The sequence below is a fragment of the Ambystoma mexicanum genome, chromosome 1p (genome assembly GCF_040938575.1).
Source record: "Ambystoma mexicanum isolate Mex_15411 chromosome 1p, UKY_AmexF1_1, whole genome shotgun sequence".
NCBI classification, from domain to species: Eukaryota; Metazoa; Chordata; class Amphibia; order Caudata; family Ambystomatidae; genus Ambystoma; species Ambystoma mexicanum.
This window is the reverse complement of record NC_090921.1, coordinates 184,241,981-184,258,119: the sequence shown is the minus strand read 5'-3', so window position 1 is coordinate 184,258,119 and position 16,139 is coordinate 184,241,981. Positions and strand designations below refer to the sequence as shown.

The 16,139-nt window shown below is 52.7% G+C and overlaps 1 protein-coding gene and 1 long non-coding RNA gene across 2 annotated transcripts in view; one reads left to right on the top strand and one right to left on the bottom strand.

Moving 5' to 3' along the window:
- Positions 1 to 3,006, bottom strand: part of LOC138567786 (uncharacterized) — a 401,922-nt gene extending 398,916 nt beyond the window's left edge. The window contains exon 1 of the long non-coding RNA XR_011302276.1: positions 2,413 to 3,006. This is a non-coding gene — a long non-coding RNA (uncharacterized lncRNA). The remainder of the gene's footprint in view (positions 1 to 2,412) is intronic.
- DNAH2 (dynein axonemal heavy chain 2) overlaps positions 1 to 16,139 on the top strand; it is a 3,498,763-nt gene that overhangs the window by 1,219,976 nt on the left and 2,262,648 nt on the right. The gene's annotated exons all lie outside the window — the stretch shown is intronic.

The following is a 16,139-nucleotide window of genomic DNA, read 5'->3' as shown; positions in this document are numbered from 1 at the left end:
AGATGCGTATCAATGGGGCAGCCTGTGTGAGGAAAGAGACACACACGGACAGCACTCGAGCAGCATTTGATACACTCAGAAACCTCACTGGGTAGGTATGCGTGACACCCATAGAAGTAACGGTGTGTGGTTAGCCAAGGAACCGGCCGTCAGGGAGACTTAGAGTTTGGCAGAACATGGGGAGACTGCCAGTGCTATGGTAGGTGTATTTGCATAGCGCTCATATGGCAAGCTTATGCCTTCTAGCAGTCTGGGACGCTATCATATAGAGTACAGGTTTTCAGGCGCATGAAGTTGGACATTGTTAACAAATGGCATGATGACATTGCACACTGGCACACATTTGGCAGGTGTTATCTTTTGAACATGGGATCAACCCAACACAGCAGGCGCAGAAGAATAGCATAACATCCGCAGGCGTGCAGATCCAGGGTGCCCTCCCCTGCACTTTGTTTGCCAGCTAAATCAGTGAAAGGCGCATGACTCAAACTGTTCTCGGGTACCCATGCCCTTTACCACTCCAGCTATAAACACAATCTATGATCGCCACCTTGCACGCCTGGCATGGACAGTGGCTTCCACACACACACAGGGCGGCCGTCATTGCAACAACACCCCGTGGATTCAGGGGTGAACTGGCCTATGGGGAACTCTGGAGATTTCCTGGGAGGCATCTGCAGCCTCGGCCTCTTTTGTGTGGTATATTAAATGTTCCCATGGGATTTGTTGGCCTGAGCAGGGGGATGCACTGAAGAAATTATTTACAGTTTGGACAACTCTGAATAGTTTCAGGTGATGTCCAAAGCCGTGCCCGTGTGTATGTGTGTATGTGCGAGTGTGCGCGTGCATGTGAGACTGTTTTCTGTTTATTGTGTCCATAGGAGACCTCCTGTGCTTGAATTGGAGACTTCACCTTGGGCAGAATATAGAGCTTGGACTGCAGAGTCTCACATTGGCTGTGGGGTGCTAATCTTTCCCAATCTGCTTTACTCCAGTATGAACTGCTCTTGAAATAAATTTAACCAAACTGGTGCCACTCCTTTTTTGAAATATTGCATATGGGATGGCAGAGATGCAGTGTCCAGAGGCCAATCAGAGGTGCCTGAAAGCTGAAAGGGCCCAGTCTGTACATGCAGGTCTAGACAGAGCAAGAGAGCACCCGAGGACTATACCCAAGAGTACACAGATTTAGGGCTAGCCTTTGATTAAAAGAGGGGACCCGACCCAGCATTCTATCAGTGCAGGTTAGTGAAAGTGCTGCTATCATTACTGCACTGTCGTCATTATTGGACACTTTGGTCATTCAATTAAGTGTTCTCCAAATCTTAGTTCTCATCTTAATTGAACACGTCTTGTCCTTGTTGGCACGCCGGGCGGGGCATGGACACACAGGTTTAAAACACAGGCGGGGTGACCCGGCAGTGACCTGACCTTCTGCAGTGCGCACAGCGCGTGGGCACTGCAGGCCAGGCAAAAAGAATAATACGCTGGTAACCGTGCGCAGGCAGGCTAGCAGCAGAGTTTTGAATGAGTGCCTGCCAGTGCCCAAAAAAGAGTGTTGGCTGCACGTTCTCTTTGCTCTTACACCTCCAAAAACGTTTGCTCTGCTACAGTGACATAGCAAAATGTGACACCTTCTCACACTAACCAACACAGGAAGGGCCAGGTTGTCTTCTACAATTGAAGACAAATGCTACATTTCTGCTTCAGTTCCCACAGCATAGGTGTCGGAATTGATCTGCATTCGAACATCTCATACCCATTAGACACCCGCCTTGTTTCCCCCAGGCACACCACGTCTATGATACCCCAGTGCCAGACTGCAAATAACTCAGCTCCGCATACCCCAGCTCTGCTTCTATCTTTCATGGGCTTCTCCGATAGGTGAGCAGAACAGGGAGACATTGTAAAATAAACGAGAATTATACTGTAATAAAACACGCAGGAATTATAAAGTAAAGCTTCTTGCACACGGTTGGTACGTTAGTCAACTTGGTGACACTGTGGAATACACGTAACGCAGTTTACAATTCAAATACGTTAAACATAGGTTGCCTCCAGGAGTCTGTGCAAAGAAGACACTGTTTCTTCCCGTCTAGAACTTTCCTTGTACACATTTTTAGCATGAAATGTATGAGTCCTATTGAAGTTAACAAACCACAACTCCCAGAATGCGCCAGTTTGTTAAATGAAAGCCCAGCTCCATCCCCATGTCATATCATCACCCTAGTTTACATTTTAACAAACACTAGATAACAGACTTATCCGACCTACCTCCATTCTAAACAGCAGGCAGAGAATAAACATTCAGCGTGGAAAGGTTGTGTGGCCATCGGTCAGTGAAGGGGAAGACGGGCAGTTTATGTACTCACTGGAATGAGAACGCAGCACGGCTCCTGCTGACACACTTACCACCAGACTCCTCTAGGGCGGCGGGGCTTCGAAGAATAACAAAGTACGCTGAAATTCCTTCCAAGTTTCAGGTCATCAAACGTGAACCGAAAACGGGTCCAAAGCACACTTGCCAGTCTTCCAGAAGTCGCTTTAAATACTGCCTCTCAAATCCCAGTTGTTCTGGTTCAAGCTGCTCCGTGATTCACACAGGGCTAAGTGGGCTGCAGTTCCTGGTAACCGGGGGGTTTAGTCATAGTCAGGGGGAGGGCAGGGCTGTCATAACCCAGCCGAGTTTTGTGAATACACACAGCGGAATCCCACAGAGCTGGGCGCTGTTAGTGCGAGCCCACAGTGGAGCCAATAGTTCCGGGCCCGGAATGCCGCGTCCCGTAAGTGCGTTGCCCTTCATGGGAAAGTGAAAGACCGAAGGGAATTATTCCCCGGCCTGGCAGGGTGTGAACCAAGCCACAGTGGAGATAATGCACTGTAATACATACTAAAAAAGATGCCCTTAAAACCCAGGCTTGAAATGGGCAGGGGAGATCAAGTGCTGGCATGGGACCACACGTGCAGGGAGGCTGAGGCTCTGCTGCTGTCACGAGTCGACTGCAGCCACGGTGGCTGCCGAACAGACCCACGTGACCCCACATTTCACTGGCTCACAAGAGCAGGATGTGAACAGCCAATGAAAATATACATTCTGTGTTACTATACAACAGAATGTTGGTTTTCATTGGCTGTCCTTGTGAATTCCCAGGCCCCACGCCAGGCCCTGCAAGCAGAGCACAGTGACTGAATGATTTATGATGGAACTGGAAGCTTACGAAAGTTGAAACAACAAAGCAATTACACAAGGCCAGCTGGCCCAATCATGTTCCGGTGCCAAAAAAAGACTGCCGGTGTTGGCCACCGCCTACCACCGGCACAAATTAAGCACTGATTTTAACCGTGAAACTCCACGGCTGGTTTCTTCCCTGGCAGTGCAACGACCCCCAGCTTTCTTCCTCATCGAGATCCTCTCTTCCTCTGGTTGAAGCCACGACATGCACCCGCTGCCAGGAACAACTGCCACCGCTGGAGCTTTCTCACCATTTCAGGTACTGTGTCCCGCCGGGTCTCCCTTGCAACAGATTGTCCAAGGTGTCCCGTAAATCCTTGACTCTCTATCTGGGTGGACCTAGGACCTGCTAACTTTACCTTTCTGAACTGATCCAACCTCTTTTGACTTTTCTGCTAAGACTTTGAGTGCATTTCCACTGTGTGATCTTGGGCACATTCTGCCTTGCTCTCTCCAAGAGTGGACCTGGCCTATGAACTTTTTACTCTATCGTAGACCCTGCCTTTCTTGACTTGCTGTGGTTTCTTAAAAGTGTTGGTACTGTGTTATTTTCCTACTGTGCCTTCTCTCTCCCTTTTTAAACAAATTATTGGAGTGCCATCTACGGTTACGCGCTTACATCTGTTTTGCTAAATAAGTGGTGTCGCTACCTAGACTTGTTGAATAATTAACTAGGGAGGTGTATATACTTATAGTGACTGTGTTTGAACCTGCTTGATATATTAGTGCCAGTGTATTTTCATCAGTGTGTTTTTAAATAAATAATTATATACTTTTATACCAAAGCTCTGGTCAGCGTTTGCTTGTTCTACTGTGTCTTTGGCCCTATTGTGTATACTCTATATACTGCCTAACTCTTCTTGAGAGAAGTCTGACTGCTCAGCCACAGCTACCAGGTAAATCTGGGTGGTGCAGACTGCTACCAATTGGGTTTACTGCTGCTCCTGTAGTCTTAAACTTTTTGCAGTGGTCCCTAAGGGAACTGCACAGGTTTCTGCCTAACAGTTGTTTGTTTGGGCTACAACACGGCTTGGTTCGATGGAGTAGTAGACTCCAGGGTCTCACCCAGGGAACGGAGAAACGGGGAAGAGGTGGTCAGGATAGCACTTTTGCAGGAAACGCCCCTCACGGTCGACGAGCAAGCCCAGGCCCTGCGAAAATGTGGAGGGATGGGGGTTGGGTGGGCCTTCTTTAATTATGCGAGGGGAGTCCTTATCTGGGCCACCCCAAAGGTGCCCTTCTGGGAGGTGGTAGTTGACATGGATGATGGGGGCAGGATGGTGCTAGTGCACAGGTTCCTGGACAAGAAAGAAGTCGGCCTGATAAATTTATATGCCCCCTATCAAGATGCGTCTACTTTCTTCCGCTCCCTGTATGTGTATCTGACCCCTTATCGAGGGATATCGTGGATCAGGGGTGGGGATTTCTTTTTTTTTTTTTTAAATCTTTTTATTTGTTTTAGGATACAACTTAAGTCAACATTAGTAAAACCCCCCTCTCTCCCTCCCACCACCCCTCCTCCCCCTTATTCCCTGAGACTCGAGACGACTAAAGCATGGCTACCAGCCTATTGAAGTCAATACAGAGTTACATTTTTAGAATAGATTAAGGATACTTATGTTATGGGGGCACCATTGAAGCATATAGTCACTCTGCAAGTATTGGAGTACTGGGCCCCAAACCAGTTGAAAGTTCTCGGTGGCTCCCTGTAGCTTACATGTCATCCACTCCATTGTTACAAAGTGCCATACCTTCCTGAGCCATTGGAGTTGTGTCGGGGGTGGCTGTTGCTTTCACCCTTGGGCTATCACCAGCCAGGTGGCTACCACCAGGACCATGATCACCTTCCGCTGGCTCCTGGTGTGCGTTTTATGAGTGGGGTCCCATATGCCCGCCAGCCAGACTCCGTCCCAAGGTTTTCCGATCCTTGAACCATTTTCCCTGCTTGGGCCCTAACCTCGCTCCAGAAGCGTGTGATGTTCGGGCAGGTTCCCCAAATGTGTCTCCAGTCCCCTACCTGGCGACATCCACGCCAGCATAAGCCATCCGTGTTGGGATACATTTCTTTCAGTCTCTTTGGTGTTAAATGCCATTGCAACAGGACTTTTTGCCACATTTCCCTCAGGTGAATAGATCTTGTCAATGTAGTGACACTCCACCAGACCTCTTCCCAATGGGATCGTGGAATTTCCTTCCCCAGTGTCTCCTCCCACATCCTCATATATAGCCACCTAACCTCTTCCCCTTGCGAGTTCAGGTGGGGGTACAAATTGGATATCAATTTGTGCGTGCCAGGATCTGTTATCATATAGGTCTCGAACCCCGTGAGGTCTCTCGTCCCCGCTTCTTCGGGGAGGATAGCCAGTGACTCAGTTGGATATATTGGTACCTTTCCGTCTTCGCTACTCCCAGTTCTTGAACACAGTTCTCAAATGACCTAAGTGACTTGTCTTTGTACATATTACCCACCCTTGTACAGCCCGCCTGCTTCCAAGGCATGAAGGCCTCCGGGTCCATCCCCGGTGGAAAGTCTGAGTTGTGGAAGAGCAGCGTAAATGGGGATGGATGTGTCGTCAAGTTCCCCCTCTTCACTGCCGAGTCCCACGCATCGAGGGGGGCGCTTAATATCTCACTCAGACGGGTATTAGCGTGTCTGTACCTTTTGTGAGACTACAGGAGGTTTCGAGAGTGGGCCCCCGGCGACAGCTATGTCCTGTTTTGACCATTTGGCCTGTGGGGAGTCTGCCACCGACTCTTTGACTCGCAATTGTGCCGCTTCGTAGTACCTTTTGAAATGTGGGAAAGCCTGGGCCCCCTCCCTCACTGCTGCTGTCAAGATAGCCATTACCACCTTTGGTCTCTTGCACTGCCACACATATGCAGATGTCATCTTGTTTAGCGAGCGAAAGAATGACCTGGGGAGCCTAATTGGGAGGGCCTGGAAATAATACAGAACTTTAGGGAGAATCGACATCCTGACCACCAAGATGCGTCCCCACCACGAGGTGGATAGTGGTGTCCATCTTGTTAATAGTTTTTGGAGGTTTGCAAGCAATTCTGGGTAATTTGCCATGTACAGTTGCTGGATCCTAGAGGTGAGTTTGATTCAGAGATAGGTTATACTGTCCCGTGCCAGTTTTCCTCCTTGCTCTTGGGCCAGACTCTATATTGTCGCAGGATCGGCTGACAGATTCAGTACTTCAGATTTGCTTTTGTTTATTTTGAGGCCTGAGATGGCCCCGAATGCCTCCAACTCGTTCATAAGTGTAGGCAGGGATCTGGTGGGGTCCGTCAGAGCCATCATCATGTCGTCTGCGAAGGCCCTGGTTTTATGTTCCAGCCCGCTCATCTGCACTCCCTTGATTCGGTGCTGTTGTGTCCTCGCTAGGAGGGGTTGAAGAAACGGGGCATACAGAAGGGGGGATAGTGGGCACCCTTGTTTAGTGCCTCTCGTCTGGGTGACAGTTTTGGACAAGAAGCTGTTGACGGCTACTCTTAAGGAGGGACTTTTGTAGTTTGCCTTGATCATTTGCATGTATGAGTCTCCAAAGCCAATGTGTGTCATCGTGCGAAAAAGTTGCAACCATTCAACTCGGTCAAATTCTTTTTCAGCATCTAAAGCTACTAATATAGCCTCTATACCCATATGCTCGGCCTTTTCTATTATATGGCACACTCTCCTGGTGTTGTCCGCTGTTTGCCTTGTGTGGACAAAGCCAGACTGATCTGCATCCACCAAAGAGGCTAAGTGTACTGTCAGTCTATTAACAAGGACTTTGGTGAAGAGCTTTGCATCTAGGTTTATCAGGGCAATCGGTCTGTATGACCCTGGGAGGGTGGGGTCTTTATCCGGCTTCGGAAAGAGCACTAGTTTTGCCTCGTTCATTGATGGGGTAATATTACCCCGAGTTTTAAAGGTATTGAACAAACTATTAAGTCTTGGGGCCAGTACATGTCGGAATTTCTTATAGAATGTATCAGTATACCCATCCGAGCCCGGTACCTTGTTCTTGGGTAGTTGCCTGATGGCCTGCATCACTTCCTCCCATGAGATATCTTGATCTAGTGCTTCACGGGCTTCCTCGGTGAGCTGCGGTAGAGGCACTGTCTGGAGATATATTTCTTGATCCTCCTCTTTTGGATTACTGGTGGTGTACAGGTCCCGATAAAAGATCCTCATAATCTCACCCATTTCATCGTTGGTTGTTTTCCTGGGGCCGGATAGATCCACCAGCGCCATTATGGATATTTCCATGGTCATCTCCTGAAGCTGTCGGGCGAGTAGGGCATCCGCCTTATTGGCAAGGATGTAGTATCTTTCTTTTGTCCTCATGAGAGAGTGGCCCACCTTCCGAGTATGGAGGAGTTCCAATTGGCCCTGGATATGCTGCATGGCCCGTCTCTTGGCTCTGCTTGGGTTAGCCGCTGCCTCCCTCTGTGCATGTCACAATTGTGATTCGAGGTCCCTTTCCCACTGCGCTAGCGGTTTATCTCTTTTAGATTTCAAGGCTATTAATTCCCCCCTCAGTACCCCCTTAAAGGCATCCCACACAGTGTGCTGCGGGGTCTCCCCCGTGTCGTTTTCGTTGACGTACGTATCAATCTTCTCTTGGATTTCCTCCGTCAGCATTGTGTCTTGTAGGAGCTCCGATGGGAATCGCCAGGCCCACACTCCACACTCCCCGGTCTTGAATGCTAGAGACAAAGTTATTGGGGCGTGGTCCGAGAGGGCAATGAGACCCGTCTCCACCTCCCTGATTGTGCCTAGTAGGTTCGTGGAGACCTATATATAGTCTATCCTCGATAACGAGTTGTGTTCATGCGAATAGTGCGTGAAGCCCTGCCGTCCCCCGTTCATTGTTCGCCAAGTGTCATGGAGGGAGAGGGAGGCGAATGCCCTCTTAAATGCCACAGAGGGGGCTTTGGAGCCTTCGCATGTTCTACCTGTCCTATCCTGAGTGGGGTGCCAGGCCAGGTTCAGGTCTCCTCCCAGTATAATTTATCCCGTTGCAAATTCTTCCAGTGTACCCAGAAATTCTTTTAGGAATGCCTCTTGGCCCACATTAGGGGCATAGACCGACGCCAGTGTGATCCTCCTCCCCTCCACCGTGATGTTCAAGATGACATATCTCCCTTCCTTATCGGTTCTGTGGCCTTGGATCTGTGCCTTCAAAGTGCCCTTTATGGCTACCAGGACTCCTGCCCTTTTTCCCTCCGCGTTTGACTGGAAAATATGTTTCACCCCTTTTATCTTTCAACAAGCTTTTTCACTTTTCTTAATATTGGTTTCCTGGTACAGTAGGATGTTCGCTTTCTGCTTCCAAACTTGCCTATCTAGTTTGGCCCTCTTTATGGGAGTGTTCATGCCCCTTACATTCTGCGAGAGGACCGTCACCGGGATTTTATTTATTGTATTCATGGGATAATTGATGGGTGGGATCTTCGTGGTCGCCCCGTTTTCCAGTTGCACTCTGTATGCTGCCAAAATAAATCACCTCACCGTCTCAACTTATTAACTCCCCTTATTCCCTCCCTGCCCAAAAGAACCCCTGAGGTCAGAGCCAGGTTGCTACATGCCCTGGGACAAGGTGTCCAGTGCCCCCGGCTCGTATTTCCCCTCATAAACACATTGTGGGGAGTCCTAAACCCCACTAGAGAATCCATTGGTATTCTTCCTCTTCCTCTCCTCGGCCTGCTAATAGATCTTCGGGCGATTCAATCACTTCCTTTTTTTCCCCAGTTGGTGTGTACTACAGCGGCCCTTAACTTGTATTGAGGGCCTGATTGGCGTTGACGTGCCCTGTGCCTGTCTTCTCGGCGGCGGAAAAGAAGAAAGCTGGGGGGGCATCGGCCTCGACATCAACTTCCCCGCCGGACGGCGAGGGCAGGAAGCTGGACACGATGGGACGACGGGTCATCTCATCCGCAGCGACGACTATCAAGGCGGCCAACGCCCTGGCTATCGTAGCCCGCTACGACAGGGAGTTGTGGTTCAAAATCGCCCCTCTGTTGGACTTCCTTCTGGATGACAAAAGGGCTGAGGCCCTTGAAATCCTACAGGAAGGTGAGATTGCTTCGGACCACGCCATCACCGTGGCAACGGACATCGCCGACACCGGTTTCCATCAGTTGGGCAACGGCGTTTGCCTGAGACGACGAGGATGGCTCAAGGCGACGGATTTCCGCCAGGACCTACAAACCAAGGTTTTGGACATGCCCTTCGACGGGAACAACCTGTTTGGGAAGGCGGTTGATGAGTCCCTTCAGGCCATCAAGACAGACACAGAGACTGCCCGGGCACTGGGAGTGCTCCAGCAACGACGGCCGTCCTTTCGGAGCTCCGGAGGCAGACAAGGTGCCTCCAAGGGATCCGGCAGTGGCTCCTCCACGTACCGCCAAGCGGCAAGATCTTCGTCCCAGGAAGCCTACAGGGGACGCGGCAAGTCAGGTGGTGCCTGTCGTCGTCGACAGGGAGGTCAAGGAGGCAAGGCGGCCTCCAAACAAGATTGAACCGACCGTGGGGTCGGGCCCCCGCCAGAGCACCCCGGTGGGAGGCCGGCTGGCGAGGTTCGTCAGCGTGTGGGAGTCCATCTCCACCGACCGTTGGGTGCTGGACACCCTGGCCCAAGGGCACGCCCTCGAGTTTCAGAAGAAGTGCCCTTGCGTTCCTCCCGTGGCCAGGAAGGAAAATCACGTCCCTCAACTACTGTTGGAAGTAAGGGCGATGCTCAAGAAGGGTGCCATCGAGCTCGTCTCAAAGAGGCTTTGGGGCTCCGGAGTTTACTCAAGGTACTTCCTCGTAAAAAAGAAGACAGGAGGATGGTGCCCCATCCTGGACCTGCGACGACTGAACAAGTACATCAAGGCACAGAAGTTCCGGATGGTCACCCTCCAGCACGTGCTGAGACAGCTGGAGGAGGGCGATTTCCTGTCGTCGTTGGACTTGGAGGATGCGTACTTCCACATCCCCATTCTAAAAAGGCACCGAAAGTTCCTCAGGTTCGTGGTCCAAGGACGGCACTACCAGTTCAAGGCCCTCCCGTTCGGATTGAAGTCGGCACCCAGGGTGTTCACCAAGTGCCTCGCACCGGTGGCGGCGCGGCTGCGCCTACAGGGGATCCACGTCTACCCCTACCTGGACGACTGGCTCATCTGGGCAAGGACAAGAGAGCTCGCCGTGGAGCACACTGCGAAGACCGTCCAGCTGCTCACGGACCTGGGCTTCTCCATCAACTTTCCAAAATCCCACTTGGTTCCGTCGCAAGTCCCCCTGTTTCTGGGAGCCAAGCTCGACAGAGTGGCATGGCTGGCCTCGCCGTCGGAGGAAAGGACCAGGGCCATTCTGGGCAAGGTGCAGCGTCTGCTGGCCACGGACATGGCCAGGGTAAGATCTATCAAGTCCCTCCTCGGGTTGATGTCCTCCTGCATTTATCTGGTGTGCCTTTGCAGGCTTCGGATGCGCCCCTTACAAGAGTTCCTCGACGCCTGCTGGGTCCAGTCGACGGGCAGCTTCGAGGACAGGATCCCTCTCAACGAGACGTTCCGTCAGGCGATCCGGTGGCGGGGTACCCGCTCTCATCTGTCGGCAGGCACGGACTTTCAGACCCCAGCTCACCAGATGACGGTGACGACGGATGCCTCCCTGGAAGGTTGGGGAGCGCACTCCGGAGATCTTCACGCGAGAGGCCTTTGGCTCCCGGAGGAGAAGTCACTCCACATCAACATCTTGGAGCTCCGCGCAGTGTTCTGGGCCCTCAGGTCTTTTCTTCCGTCCCTCAAGGGCAAGGTGGTGAGGATCTTCACTGACAACACCACCACAATGTTCTACATCCGGAAGCAGGTCGGAACCAGATCCCCTGCCCTATCCAAGGAAGCCCAGGATCTGTGGCATTGGGCCGTCACCCAAGGGATGTTTCTGGTGCCTCTTCATCTGGCAGGAATAAAAAACACGATCGCCGACTCACTCAGCAGAGAGCTGCGCACGTGCCATGAGTGGGAACTACGCCAGGATCAAGTGGATCGACTCTTCCGACAATGGGGCGAACCCCAAATTGATCTCTTCGCAACGGCGACGAATTCCAAGTGCCGGAGGATCGCCAGCAGGTTCCCCCAGCCGAGGAGCATGGGCGATGCTTTCTCGTTCCCCTGGGACGGTTTCGTTATGCGTTCCCTCTGCTGCCGTTGCTGCTCCGGCTCATCAACCAGCTCAAGAGGTTCCGGTGCAGGATGATCCTCGTTGCACCGGCGTGGCCGAGACGGATCTGGTTCCCGGACCTTCTGGACTTGTCAACGTCCACACCAGTCAAGCTGCCGACAGACGCAGATCTTCTCTCCAGAGAAGGATGCGCCATTGTTCACCACAACCCGGAGTCGCTGAACTTGCAGGCCTGGCTCCTGCAGCACTAGAGTTTGGAGGGTACGACATCCCGGCCGACTGCAGAGAGGTTCTTGCAAAGGCCAGGGCGTCCTCAACTCTCAAGTGCTACGGACATAAATGGAAGAGGTTCTCTGTCTGGTGCCGTGCACAGAAGATTAACCCTCTGCGGATAACGGCCCCTCAAGTATTGCCGTACCTACTGTCGTTGGCCAAGGCTGGACTAGCTCATGCTTCCATCAAGATACATCTGGCCGCCATCTCACGATACACCAGAACTACGGGACGGGCGTCCTTGTGGTCTCATCGCCTGGTGAAGGAATTTATGGAAGGATTGCTCCGATCATTCCCGCCGGTGAAGGCCCCTGCCCCGGCATGGGAGCTCAACGTGGTGCTGACCAGGCTCATGGGGGCCCCATTTGAGCCTATGCATTTGGCACCGTTGAAGTTTCTGTCGTGGAAGACAGCGTTTCTCGTGGCCATCACCCCCGCACGACGAGTGGGCGAGATCCAGGCCCTATCTTGCAAGCCGCCATACTTGACGTTTCACGACACGAGGGTAGTGCTGAGGACGCACCCCTCCTTCATGCCCAAGGTGCCGTCGGACTTCCACCTCAACGAACCCTTGGTGTTGCCAGTTTTCTTCCCGTCTCCTTCATCGCCGGCTGAAAGGACTCTGCACTCGCTGGACGTAGCTAGAGCGCTGAAGTTCTACGTGGACCGCACAAAGAGTTTTCGGAAGACATTACAGCTGTTTGTGAACTTTGGGACTGTGAATCAAGGGAAGGCTCCCTCGAAGACTTCCATTTCCAGATGGCTCTCCGGCTGCATCATGCACTGTCACCGGTTGGCAAACCGACTGCTGCCCGGCCGTCCGAGAGCCCATTCGACCAGAGCGATCGCTGCTACCACGGCGTTCCTGTCTGGTGTGCCCCTGCTGAACATCTTACAGGTAAGTAACTTGTTCCATCCTTTCTCCTTCTTTGCAGGAGGTGACCCTGTGCTGGGACCCCTCCCATGTAAACAGAAGGCCAAACGTAAAAGTCCATTTGTATTTTACCTGGGCCGCTGACAGGTGGCGAACTACCGTGCCCCGGGCCCATCATTCGTCTTTTGAAGAGGGTGGATTGAGCCAGGTCCTGGTATAGTTGCACTTCCTGGCCATTCACTCTTATTGGGGGGGCCTGTCTGGCTTTTCTCAGTATCTGTTCTTTCTGGGCGTAAGAAGTTATGGCCACCAGCACATCTCTATGCTTCATTCCTGGCTCGGCTCCTCTTTTTGGCCCCACTCTATGGAAGCGATCGAGCCCTACTCTCGGGCCCTCCTCTTCAGCCAGGATCTCAGCGAACAATTGTGTTACTGTCGATTTCAGATCAGGGTCACCTATGGTTTCCGGCAGATTTTTGATTCTCACATTGGACCTCCTCGATCTGTTTTCCAGATCCTCGCACTGCTGTTCAAGGTACATGGTTATCTGGGCTACCCTATCTAGTATTTCTTCTGATTTTAAGGAGTCATCCTCTAGTTGCTGCAATTTTCTTTCCACTGTGTCGGTTCTCTCCCCCAACTTGGTTACGTCCTGTCTGATTTCTTGAATTGATTGAACCATCTCGCCCCTTAGAAGTTTAAATTGCTCCTGAACAGAGTTGAGTAGCTGCGATTGAAGTTCTTTAAAACACGTTTGCATGTCCTCTTTGTTCATTAGAGTTCCCTCCATCTTTCCTCGGGTTGAGTTGGAGCCAAGCGGGGGGAAATCTTCCTGGGAGGGTGTGAGGTTGTCTTGTGTCCCCCAGAGTTGCTTTAAGTTCCTGCCCTGATTTCTCTGCGGGGAGGAGTGTGCTGCGACCCTCGCCAGTGACTTGGGCATTTATACCCCGTGCCAGAGCTGATGGTGCTTCTCTGTGGGCGTTTCTGTGGGCCTGCTCCACGTGTCCAAGGAGAGTCCCTGATTGCAGTTCTGGGGTTATTACGCGGCGCCACCTGTGTCGAAGGGGGGAGCCGGCCTCCGGCTGCAGATTAAGCTCTGAGTTCCGCCGTACCAACAATCACCAGGGGGGAGCCGCGGCACAATGTTCCCCCCGGTATCCCCTGAGTGCAGTCCTCAGGCAGTTTGTCTTTCTTATGGCCCTCCTTCCTCCTCTTTAGCCCGCCGTGTGCATGTTGCTTGGGGAGGGATGAACTGGCACAGGTCTGCTCAGGTCTATTTGCGTGATCACTGCGTTGCAGGGCGCTCTGGATGGTGGTTATGTGGCGCGAGGCTTATTGGTGCTGATGGCTGTGCACTCTTGGAGTTCCCCTCCCGGGGCTGCTCATCCCTGCGGGCCCCTACTCAGGCCCAGGGCTTGCTGGAGTCCGGGGGGGGGTACCAAAAGCGTGCCTTCCCGGGAATCCTGCGCCCCGTGTTTCCTTAATGGCGCTAGTGATCAGAGGGGCCTCCAGGAGGCCCAAGCCAGCCCTCGGCGGGCCACTCTGGAATGCTGCTCGTTGGTGCCCCGAGGGGCTCCGATGCCGCTGGGGGGGGGGGCCACCCGATACGCGGGTCCACTCTTCACCCGTGGGGACCCACCTCCTTCCTCCCGCTAGTGTGTCCGCTTGCGGCGCCTGCCGCCCGCCACTTTCGTTCCTTTTCCCGGGGCGGGTGCGGCGTATGCTGCAGGCGCAATACCTTCTCCGCTGGGGGAGCGCGGCCGCTCGCCGGCACAGTCTCCCCACCCCTCACGGGGGCCCTCAGCACGATCCTCTCTGCACTATCCTCGGTGGGTGAGGGAAGCGGGTCCGCTGTCTTCTCCCCCGGTGCCGTGCCAGTTCCCGCTACGGTGGCCTCTCCCTTAGGCGGGCGCCGCGTATGATGCGGCCTGGCCGCTCCATCCTCGGCGAGCAGGAGAGCTTGTCCGCCGCTTTCAGCTTCGATGTTGTGATGGCTCCCGCTGCGGCGGCCTCTCCCTACGGCGTTCTTCCAGGGAAATGCTTTCTTGATGAGCTAGTTGTCTCGGCCCTAGGAGGAGAGACGGTCGGACGCGTCCTCACTCTATGGCTGTCATCTTGGTTCTGGGTGGGGATTTTAAATGTACGCTAGACCCAACACTGGACAAATCAGATAGCAAGCATGTGTTTTGCCGTTCCCACCGGCTAAGGTCTAGTTGACACTCTTGAGAGAGTTGGAACTGCAGGGAATCTGGAGGTGGCTGATGGGACTTAGGAGAGGATTCTCATTCTAGTCAGGTGTGCATAGAGTGTACACGCATATCGATTACTTCTTCACAGGGACAGACCATCTCGGGTAGTTTGTGGGAGCCTCCTACGAGGGTAGGACACTCTCAGATCATTTGCCCCTAATCATAGAATGGGTGCTTAGTAACCAGCCAGTCCCGATACCCACATGGAGGCTGCAGGCAGAGAGAGACCCTGCGGGGTGGGCCCTTCCGGGATGACATAGCACAGCAAATTGAGGAATATTTCAGCATCAACGGTGGAAGCGTGGATTGTGGAGTGTGAGAAACCTGAAGTTGTCTCCCTGATTAGTCCCCGGGGAGCTGTCATCCAGGTGGCCAAACACGGCAATCGCTATTGGATCCAGTTCCTGGGGGTGGACCAGTGCGGGAGGATCACCTGGATGGGGGGGGGTCCACGGGGAGTGGGAGTGGAAATGGGACACCAACAGTGAGATGCAATATTCCACTTCTTCTACACCTTGTCCCCATCCTACCACGTAGGATACTCCAAAAAGCTGCCTCCCCCCCTTTTCCAACACAAACACTTTCGCACAACATAAAAGACAAAAGACTAACACCAGAGCCGTTTAACGGACATGTCCCAATACAAGGGTCAGGCAAAGTCAGGCAATTGACCAGAATCACACACATCTGATGGACCTTTTTCTTCCCCACAGGGATAAAAGGTGGAGCACAAGATCAGAGAACGAGCAAGGTAGACCGCATGACATGAGAGCTAACTCAACACTGCAATTCAAAAGGATGCAAAAGACGGTGCACACAGAGGGGGTGACAAGAAGAGAAGCAACCTTGCCCTTTCCGACCAAGGCCTGTGTCTCATCTGCAGATGGAAACCTAGGACCGGGAACAGTAGCCAGCGTGTGTTGCTGTCATGATGCCTACCCCCGGGGACCCAGACCAAGTCCAGCAACCCCGGAAGCAGGCATCAAGTTATCCCAAGCAAGCCCAACAACCCCTGCTAGAGGCTTTTTGGGTCCAGTCCTGGCACCTATGGCGCCAGGCTCATATGGAGAATCAGTCCTGGCGCCATAGGCACCAGGCTCATAGATGAAAACTTACCTGATGCAGACCATGCTGCAAACTTACCTGATGCAGACCATGCTGCAAGAGCTCCAAGCCAAAAGAGGCTTGGAAGGGACTACTTTACTTAGGGACTATTTTTTACTCGGGCGGGGCTGGGGAGGAATACTTACCTGGGACTACTTTGGAGGCTATTTAAACCACGCCCAAAGAGCAGCACACGCTTCTCTTTATTTTGCATCCAGCAGCGTAACGCTCACCGTGCCTGCAAGTCTGCAT